This window comes from Bombus bifarius, unplaced genomic scaffold, assembly GCF_011952205.1.
Source record: "Bombus bifarius isolate JDL3187 unplaced genomic scaffold, Bbif_JDL3187 scf7180000008694_frag, whole genome shotgun sequence".
Lineage (NCBI taxonomy): Eukaryota > Metazoa > Arthropoda > Insecta > Hymenoptera > Apidae > Bombus > Bombus bifarius.
Genome location: NW_022884791.1, coordinates 1,965 through 12,884, shown reverse-complemented (window position 1 = coordinate 12,884; position 10,920 = coordinate 1,965). Strand labels below are relative to the sequence as shown.

Below are 10,920 nucleotides of genomic sequence, written 5' to 3'. Positions count from 1 at the left end.
TTTTATCACAGCGTTTTTTTAAGACGATTTTATAGCTTCGAAATTCATCTTGACACGATTTTCAATGTCAAATTATTTTTCTATTGCATCATGTGATACTCATTAGGAGGAACAAAACTTCTGTTTTCTTAGAAAAAATGTTTGAAATTTCATTAATTCCTAGATTGATTTTATTTATACTTTAAGGTCAGATATGACATCAAATAATGTCAATACTAATATCTAGTTATTTGTCAATTTACAGCATCTGAAAAACAAGACATCTTCGAGACAGCGTGGGTTTTCTTTCCAACTTTCTTAACTTTCAACAATAAAATTTTCGTCAAACGATACAATCTATCCAACAAAGTTCTTGTACACAGCCAATCTCGTAAGAACATAGATCTTCTTCAAGTATTATTCTTCACAATGCTTCGTGTGGAATTTCTACTTGACGAGTTATTATTAAACGATTAAAAGCTTATTATTATACGATAATGTAATATCGTAGAATAACTTTGATTGGAGATCAGCTGAAATTAGAAAACACCGTGTACGCCGTCTTTTTGTGGTTTGTTTACATCCAAGAGCGCCTAGTAACAGTGACGCGAGAAAAGATAAGCAGCGTCAAAACAGAAGTACGGTTTCATATTTCAAGGAGTGGCAATCGAGAGGCCAGAGTATGTCAGCCAGAAAGTGTGTGCGTGTGCGTGTGCGTGTGCGTGTGTGCGTGTGCGTGTGTGTGTGAGAGGACGAGAGCAAGAGCGAGCACGACCGAGCAGGAATGCATTGGCGAGGGTCAGAGTTGATCGAGACGTCGAAGCATAGAGTCGTTAGAATTGTCGAGTGTTAGAGTTGCTAGTGAGAGAGAGAGAGAGAGAGAGAGAGAGAGAGAGAGAGAGAGAGAGAGTTACCAAATATAAAAAATACGAGCGTTGCATTTAGTTTTCCTGTTAATCAAACATCGTTTCTCTGTCTAACTAATATCTGTATTTTCAATCCATTATTAATAAATTATAATTAATCGGACAAAATTACACCTTTAATATATTCCGATATTACAATAACTTACCTTTTTCTACGTCAATGGACACGAAAGACGTTGAGTGAGGAATTAGAACAAGTGTGGATCGTTGGAAACCACTATGCTGCGGTCTACCATTCGTTTTACTCTATATATACCACGGAACAAAGGATAATTTTCACCGGCTTGGCTATGGCTACTGGTGTGGATCCAAGTATTCGGGCCATACTAGACGCTATGCAGAAGCAGAACGAAATCAAGTTAAGAAAACTGTTAAAGGAGACTATTAAAGCAGCGACTAGTCGGAGTTATCAGGGTAGTTTAGTTTCTAATAATTTGAACAAAAGCTTGGAGAAAACAGACGTTACTGTAGGAAATGAAGAAATGGTTTTGAAAGAATTTTCAAAAGAATTGCAGTCTAATGTAGAAAATTCTTATGAAAAGAAAGTATCAATTGACACCGCTTCACAGGATTATATTTTCATTAAAACAGATTTAATGTTTGATGTCAATAGCTCAACAGAATATCAGAAAGAGTCTGTGAAACGAAGGAAAGAAGATATTGCAGTATTGTATAATGATTTATCATCATCTTCGTCACAAGATACTCAAAATTTACAAGAATGGTTTGACAAAAAAAGTAAAAGTTTAGGAGAAGCAGAAAAAGATCATAACAAGAAGGATAATATTTCAATGAGAAATATTTTGGACGGCGATACAAATAAAGAAAACCAAATTGAAACGAAGGAATTAGAAGCAGTTAGTAAATCAACTGCTGAAAATGATACAAAATCAATAGACAACGTTGAACAAAATATATCGTTAGAATCCATACAAAAAGCAAGAGATAATGCTTACAATAATGAACATTTGCTTATAGAAGAAGACCAAATGATGACAGCGAAAAATGCGTGTGACACTACAGAATCAAAAACTTCAGCAGATCTTATGTCGAGAAATTTAGATGCTAATACACAAGAGAAGTCTTTAGAGAATAAAGATGACAAGAATCCATCTCCATCTATGTTAGATAGTAGTAAACGGAGCAGTCGTTATAATGTTGCTGCAAAGCCTGCTACTTCGCCAAAATTTGAAGAAATTGTTTATAATCAAACCAGACAATCAAACACAAATAAAATTTTGCGAAGCGCTTTAAAGACGAAATTAATCGAAGACAAGTCTGAAATAATTAATAAACAAAAGGCATCGGAAAATGTAGAAAATAAATTTGCCAAAGAAGAAAAAAGAGGTGTTAAACAAAAATCAATTTCAGATAGTGAAAACGAAACAACTGATAAGTTCGTCAACGAAGGGAAGTTCTTTTAACGAACACAGCTAGTGATAGCGATAGGTATAAATCTGTAGAAAATGATAATGCAGTAACGGGTGTAATAATAGCAACTGATGAAGCGAAACATAGAGGCAGACCTAGGAGATCGGATAAAGTCGAAGTTAAAGAAGATGAAAATACAAGTGTAAATTCCGACCAATTGCGGGGAGACGTAACCGCGAGGAGAGACGATAATAGGGGTGATTGAGTTTGTATAACACTGTGATTCACTGAATTATAAATTATATATTTCCAACACTTAGATTACACTGACGTAGAGAAATAAATAGTCAACAACTTGTCGCACGAAGATGTGATAGATATGTACGCTAGAGCAGGGCTCTTATAATGGAAATTAATGTATTAATGGACTTAGCACTATAATATATTTAGGAGAGAAGATGTATGTAATATCGTGATGTAATATGTTTACAAAACGTGGACAATAGAGATGTTAATCAGACAGAAAAGACGATTGTGGCTTAACTTGAACTATTCATACCAAACGTACAGAAAACAGCGCAATCCACACTCTCTCGGCAACGCCACTCGCAACCTCCGTCTCCGCTCGACTCGCACTCGGCTTCTCGACTCGCACTCTGTTTCTCGACTCGCACTCTGCTCCTCGACTAACTATTGTCGCATTCTATTGCCCTTTTCCTAGGCCCACCGCACACGTGTTCCGCAGACGCTCGTGGCCAGGGTCACGTAGGTCTTTTCCACGAAAGTATGCACTTGAAAAGACCGATGACACATTGATGGGCCCGACGGCGCCTCGGCTCTCGCGACACTGTTCATAGTTCGTCCGATATTTCCCAGGCCTTTCGTCCACGATACTACATGTATGTTCGACAACACCGAGAACCGACAAAAGATTTTCGTGAAGTATGCGACTCTCGCGCTATGTGTAGACTGCCGCGTTAGGCGTTAGTTTTTAGACTGACTGTCGCTCTTTTTCTAATACAGAAGAAAAGTTCGGTGTGGGTGTGCCCCTGTGTCTAAAGAACGCGGATTCGTTGTTCCCACTTTCGTTAGGAAAAGTGAGGGTAACGAACCGCGGTGTCGATTGGTCATGACCTGCACTACTGCTCGAAGGGATGAGTAGGAAGTCTCCTACCATCGTGGTGGATAGATGACTGTGTGCGTGAGGAAAACATAGCTTGTTTTATTAGAGGGCTATTCGGATTTTCCTAATGGGTGCATACCCGCTTTCTCCGTGTTTTAAGTACGCCTAATAAACCCAAGGACCTCTCTAAAAACCGACTGTGTTTCGAGAATATTTTTAAGCTTTAGAAATTCTTCAAGACAAACGCATTGAAGACACATGGCGAAACAATACAGGGAAGTGAAAGTTATGGTGGGTCCTTAGGTTTATTGAGGGTCGAAGTGACGTTACGCAGGCCGGTTGTTGTCCGGTGGCGCGGGCTGGCGTGCAGATGTTTTAGGCGGCGTAACAACAAGGAAGATCCTAGAAAATGAGAAGGGTGGATTAGAAGAACGAAGAAAACTCGTCGAAGATACAGAGACAGAAGTCAATTCAAAAGGTATATTAAATAATAAGTGCGATTTACTTGATACCGAAAGAGCTATTGAAATTAATGATACGGTTCAAGATATTAAATTTACTGAAGGTAGGAGCCGCACTCAAAATGATATGGAAGATGTAGTAGAAGTTTCACAAGAATTATCTAATAAAAGTAAGTTATCAGAAATAAGGATTGCACTTAACAAAATTGAATATACAAAAACTATTTTACGGAATAAAAAGAATTCATTAGAAAGAGAAAGAGGAGTAAAGGAAAAGAAGAAAATGTACAGACAGAACTGCAGAGTGCAGTGTATCAATGTGCACTAAAAATGCAAGCAACGTGACGATTACTTTTAGAACACCACAAGCACCACGAAAACACAATCAAGACCAAACAAGATCAAGTTCAAAAGTGAAGTTACGTGAGCTTATTACTGCTAACGACCAAAAATTGAATTACGATCCCGAGCATCAACTCGCTGATCTTCAAGTAGAATGTTCCGACAAAGACAGGACGACACAAGAGTTCGAGAAGCACATAGAGGACATGAAGGAGGAAGTGCGAAAATTAGAATTGCAACTCGACGAGTTACAAAAAAAAGAAAAACATACACGCACGTAAAAAGAGTTCAATCTTTTGGAATACAAATTGAAGAACTAACAATAAAATTAGAAGAAATAACACAGAAGGAATAAGTCACAAATATGAAATTGCCTGATGGCTGATGTTGATCGTTGACGTTTATAATGATTGAATTTCGTCAACGGCGCCATCTGGATCCTTGTTGAAAAATTAGAATAGCCGCAACAGCACCATTGAGCTCATCGCCCAGAGTAGAGTTTGTTCATGAGTCGAGGAGCTGGAGAATATCATATCCTCAAGGACATAAATTTCACCCGTTCCGGTAATGTTTTTCACGTGGTCCAAGCATTCAAACTCACAACATCGTTTTCCAAAGCGAAATTTCCTGCATGGCTGTAATAAACAGAAATCGATCAATTGTACAGATCAATCGTCACTCGACTGCTCGAGAATTCAGGTCATCCAGAGAATAGAATAGAGACGTGGAAAAATGTAGTGCGATCATCGCAGTGGGAGGAAATAGGGGGATAGGGACCAAATGAATGAACGAGATGTTAAGGACAACTGACGATAAGTTCTTCTTTTGTCGAGAATTGCATGTTTGTGAATGGTTTGTGGGTGGTTAGGTGGAGAGAATTGAAGAGTTTGGAGGTGACTGGAAGAGTGTTTTGGGCAAGGTAGATTGCAGAATAGTTGCGGTAGCATTGTGTTAATTATGGGTTTGTACATGTAATCTTTGTATGTATCACTACATACAACCTAACGTATATCTTTAATAATACATCAGAGTTTTAGTTATTTCATAGCTATGAATTTTATACTCTATAATCTTGACGTTTTATTTCACAGAAGCGTTTGAATATCCATAAAAATTAAATGAACCAATGTATTCATTATCTTATAGAGAAGATATATTATTTTTAATTATGTTCCAATTATTTATCATGATCCTGATTTCCTTATTCTGAAAATTTGAAAGGAAGTTTTGTAGTTTGATACTTTCAGCGACAAAGGGTCAATATTGCTTTAGTATATTTCGTCACATATACATGTATATCTATATATCCACCGAAAATGCGCTTTTGTAGACAAACGCTCGATTCGCGTCATAGCTTTTAAAGCTTGTCGCATCTCAATCCGTTGGAAAAAGTTTTTCCTGTAGCATATTTTATTTTTACGAACCAACAAGGTCTTTGTTTATTTCCTTCTTTTCTTTGCTCCAATTCGCCCATTGTTTTTTCAAGGATAGTATTTCAGAGCCATTAGTCAAGTTCATTGTAACAATAAACGTACGTTTCGGAAACATTTTGTGCTGTGAAACAGAATACACTAAAGTTTGAAGGTCACATCGATTTTCGAAAGTTTATAAATGGAGGTGTATGACAGTATCACCAGCGACAGTATCACTGTCCCCAAGCGCCAAAATACGTTCTGACTACTATTTTATGTATCTCACAGAAGTATGTCTTCATTCATCATCTCCCATGCCATCCACCAACGTGTTCTTAACATGTTATCTCCTAGTAAAATATTGATGTTGAGTCAGATATCCAACTGAATAATCTTTTCGGTGTCTACTATAAGACATTTAAAACCAAGGCTCGTACACACGTGTGCTTATACGTCAGATGTAATACTTAACACGAAACCTGCTTATATTAATATTAAATTTATGCATAGTAGGATGTTCGACCTTTGTAAAAATGAAATTATAATACATACAGTTTCACCGTGGAAAAGTGAATCTTTCTAGCATGTCCACGCAAATGCAGGGGAGGGGAGGACTGTGCATGCACCAAACAACTTTACGTTCGTAATTTTTCACACAAATGTACAACTGTAGGGAAAAAATTATCTCTGATTTTTCGGATGTTAGGAATCGACAATATCGCATAACGGAATGCTGTGTTCTACGTATTCTATTTTTGTTACGAAAGTGGTACAAACGAAGTCCACATAAGAATAGTACAACAAAATCGGTTGAGGTTAGGTTATCGTGCAGATATCGCGGCTTTTGCATTGGAAATCACGCAACTGCCAGTCTCGTCGTTCCTTGTAAACGAAAGAAAGGTATTGTAATCGGTCGGAATTAACATAAAACTCGTCGCATGCGACCATATGGCCTGAATGTTGAATAAACGAGAGTAGAGCGCGAGCTATGTGATTCTAACCGTTTAGGCGGAAACTAATGATTGTAACCAGAGCCGAGATATATGCCAATATTACTTTGCTCGACAAAGCGTATAAGATGAGGAGAGAATCGCGATAAGGTAGAACAAGAGACAGATATTCTCTACGTAAAGCAAGTCTGTCAACTAGATTGAAATCCTATAGCTATAACTACAGTGAATCCATATTCTGGCGAATTGTCTTTTCACAAATGAAGCTTCTGAAGAACGGAATTGATACAATAACTACTGTTCATTCATAACTACTGTTGTAAGAATCTATATATTTGTCTATCTATATCTATATATATCGATCTATATATATTTGTCAGAATGTCATTTTATCAAAAAACCCATCCTCTGTAATCATAGTTTAACGAAGCATAATTAATAGAAGAGGTAGAGCGTTAAGTGGAGATGATTTAATCACAGTTAAGTAGATAAATCTCTATATTAGTCTCTTTAATTAAAATGTCCTACGTTTTATTTGCGTCATTTTTTTCCTTCATCCAATTTAAAATGTTTAAATAACAATAGCCTATACAGTATAATTTTATGTAAAAAAAATTGATTATACCATGTTTATTACAGATATTTAACATTTTTGTGTACATACAAAATTTAAATTATACCTCGCTTGAGAACAAAAATTCTATTTATTTTCCTAACATGTACTAATAATTATTGATCAAACTAGAAAAAGCTGGAGGAGATTACTTAGGAAGATTACTTAGCATCTTATATTCCTGGCAAGGCTCGAACGTTTTATCTTCCTTTAGATTTTCCTAAGTTTCCATTTTTCTGACTTGCTATTTTAGTTAGCTTAGTATACGTGCTATACATAGGTATGTATAGTGTCATGATCGCGACAGTCGTGAGTTACCCACGCTTTATCCTCTGTAAACTATTTATAAAAGAAGAACAAATTACATGTTAGAACTTTCATTCAATTTACCAATACAAATAATTTTAAACAAGAAAAAAGACCTAATGCAGTGGTTTCAACTTAAACATATGCAACAGTTATTTACGAATAAATAGTATAAATCTTTTAGCAACATGAAATTCGCGATATTTATTCAAATATTTATATTTACAGTGCGCCATCAGCAAAGAAAACGTGTTTATCGAAAGGTGCGCTATCGATTTTATGCTTTTTTATGCTTTTGCCACGCAAACAGGGAAATTGCAACTCAAAATTGAATTCGCACTGCAAAGCGTCGACGTTACGACATCAATTACATACTTCAAAAACACCGAAGGTATCACACGGAATCAGAGAGATTCTATGAGAAGTTAAACGCATAGTCACCCTATTGGGAATAGGATTGCTTTGATTCGAGCTCAAACATAGGGAAAGCTGAAAGAATCTTTTGCGGATCTTCCTTCTTCTCTACGTTGGATTTTATACAAAACGACTTTAACCTTTTCAAGGAAATACGGAAATAAGGATTTTAGATAGAGAGATTTATCTGGAAGGAAATGGATAGAAAACGTAGAACCAGTTCTTGTTGGTTGAAAGATTTTTTCTCTTCGCAGAGATTCAAGCTTTAAAGAACGATCAAATATGTGCGCAGCTGACTTACGCGTGAAGTTATTATTAAAAAAAATTGTTGCATTTAAAAGGATAAATATTAATTTAAATTTAAAAAAATTGTTTGTTCAATTATCATAAGTTTAAAGATATGTAGATATTGTATTTACATATCGAAAATCAGACAGCAATATTAATTAACACACCTAGTCAAACGCACACGTACTTTAAAACCGTGCTTTAAAATCGATATTCGCTGAAACAATACATCGCTCTGCGCTTCCAATTTGTTTTCGCACGAAGAGTCAGTCCACTCATTGTTACCGTCACCATCTCTACCGTAATCTATATTACTCGAATAAATTCTATATCTTGATTGGAAAATCACATATTTTAACGAACTTCCTTATTTTTTGTTTTTTATGACTTTAATTGGCAATTTCCATAATGTTCTATAACTTGACAATAGACTGATAATATTTCAGGATATATATACATACATCATGTTTTTGAGGATTCTGTAGTAAAATATATTATAATAAATTATAGGAAAAACAAACTATTTAAGAAAAAATTACCACCTTCGAGTAATAAATTATAGAAGGTTACCAATGTAATTTAAAACTTAAAACTTAAAAATAATCTATTACACGTAAGAAAGAAAAAGATTTCTTCGCAAACGGTAACTCGAAAATTACAGCCATTGCTGTAGAAACATAGTTTTACAGGGAGAAGAATTTCGCTAGAAACTCTCGACGATGTCACATCAAGCGAAAATTCAATAAAGCGATTACTAACCATACTACCAGCGGCAATCGTGTTACGGCAATTCGTAAATCAGTTAGTCTTCTATTTGCAGAAACGTCTCTGGCAATATCGTCACACTCTTGATTACGTCGGCGCTATCAAATGGTCTTTGGAAGAAAGTTTTAAATCGTATCGTATTAAATTTTCCATTATCTACTTTTGCCCATGGCGTCGTTCCAACAAATGAATTCGAGTTCTGAATCGCTTTGTCTCGTATTACGATTTTATAACGGTGTTTCTTTAAACTTTAAACGATCGTAATAAATGTATTTACGGACGATGACCGATATCTGGTCTGTCTTAAAGTTTCAACTAATTAGTGCCCCGTTACTTTGGACGTTATGAAATGTTGTATAACCAAAGACTTATCTTCTCTTTTGGTAGTTGCATAAGAGAAGACTGAGCCATTGAAACGCTCGAATAGATTAGCTGATTCGCTTAACGTATTTTTACTTCCGACGAGCTAAACACAAGAGCAGAAAGCACATAAGGAATAATACAGAAACGTCAAACGTATACAGAAATATATTTCGTAAAAGCATTAGTACGTAACATGTCTTTATAATTCTATTTATGTATAGTAAAATGGCTTGTATCCATTTTCATGAATTATGACTGACATTTCAAAGCATTCATGTAGATATGTAACTCTGGTTAATTAATAATTTAACAATGCGTCATGAAACGTATCATTTTCGTTTCTTCCTTTGTTTCGTTATACACGGAAACGAATTTGTAAATAAAGATGTATAATCAACGATAACATATGACAGCGAGTATAATAACTGTCAGCAAAGGAAGACGTCGGTAAAATGATTGTGGTTGATTTCAGTGTATCGGTAAATAAGCTTTGACAGACGTTGCCGGGGGACTCGGTGTCGGTGAAACCGCGTCGATCAAATGATTGTCAGTAATTTAAAGATAACCCAATTTATTGATCTGTCTCCCCTTCATGGCGTTGTACGTCTCTATATAAAACATATTCTACCTCGGAGGGCTGAAAAATTTAACTTGGTCTCACTGGACTGGACTGTAAGTAAGAAAATTGAAATGCAAAATCCACGTGTGAGCGCAACGGTTTAGATGGAAAGTTCGATAGGACAATTATGTATATTAGCCTGAAAGAAAGCTCGTGGCTTCGCACGCAACACGTAATTTCCCTCGCTGAAATAATCCTATTACAACGATACGATTTAAAATTTTCCTTAACAGACCTCGCAATGTAATTCTTCATCTACAATTTTTTATTCGGCCTGAAACAAGAGACTTTCGAAGCCTTATAGAGTCTCGCGAATCTAAAAGTCAGGTTTCAACGTATTTTCGCGTCTTATTCTATAATACTGAAGACATTAAAGGTGTTAACGATTATTGTCTCACTATGTACGTACATCAAACGAGTACTTACGTAAGAGACGAATGGAAATGGAAACAGCCGAGAATAATTGAAGATAATTTGAATACGTTCCAGGCTATAATACAATTTCTCGTGAACCGTAATTGATTCGCAGAAGGGAATTGCTGCTTCTCACGACTAGCAAAGTGTTTCGCAAAAAAAAAAGAAAGAAAAAAGAAAAATGGTATCGGAAGGATAGAAAAAAAGCGGTGGCCTACATCAAGCAATCTTCATGCCGATAATGCATTTATTATTCAGTTCGTTCATTTTCTATCGCGTAACAGACACTGGGATAACTGACAGAACGAGCGTATAAATCTTGCATCTCTCGACCTGACTTCTCCCGATGGAAAAATATTTACTGGTCTGGAATCGTGCATCGCTAATTAGTAAAAAAGTAATAAGCAAGAAAGCAATTATACTACCGGATTGGTATTTCTATTTTATTAGAGATTAATTAACCTGAGTAAACCAACAAAAACTTATCGAAAATCAATCGAAATTAAATCACCTTTTCAAACAGGCTATAAATAGCCAACTAATATTTGCAGTAATAAACTTCACTTTCGAATAA

The 10,920-nt window shown here is 35.9% G+C and overlaps 1 pseudogene; it reads left to right on the top strand.

Annotated features, from left to right (window-relative positions):
- The first annotated feature begins 997 nt into the window (after positions 1-997).
- LOC117213335 lies at positions 998-1,883 on the top strand (annotated as a pseudogene).
- Positions 1,884-10,920: the final 9,037 nt, after the last annotated feature.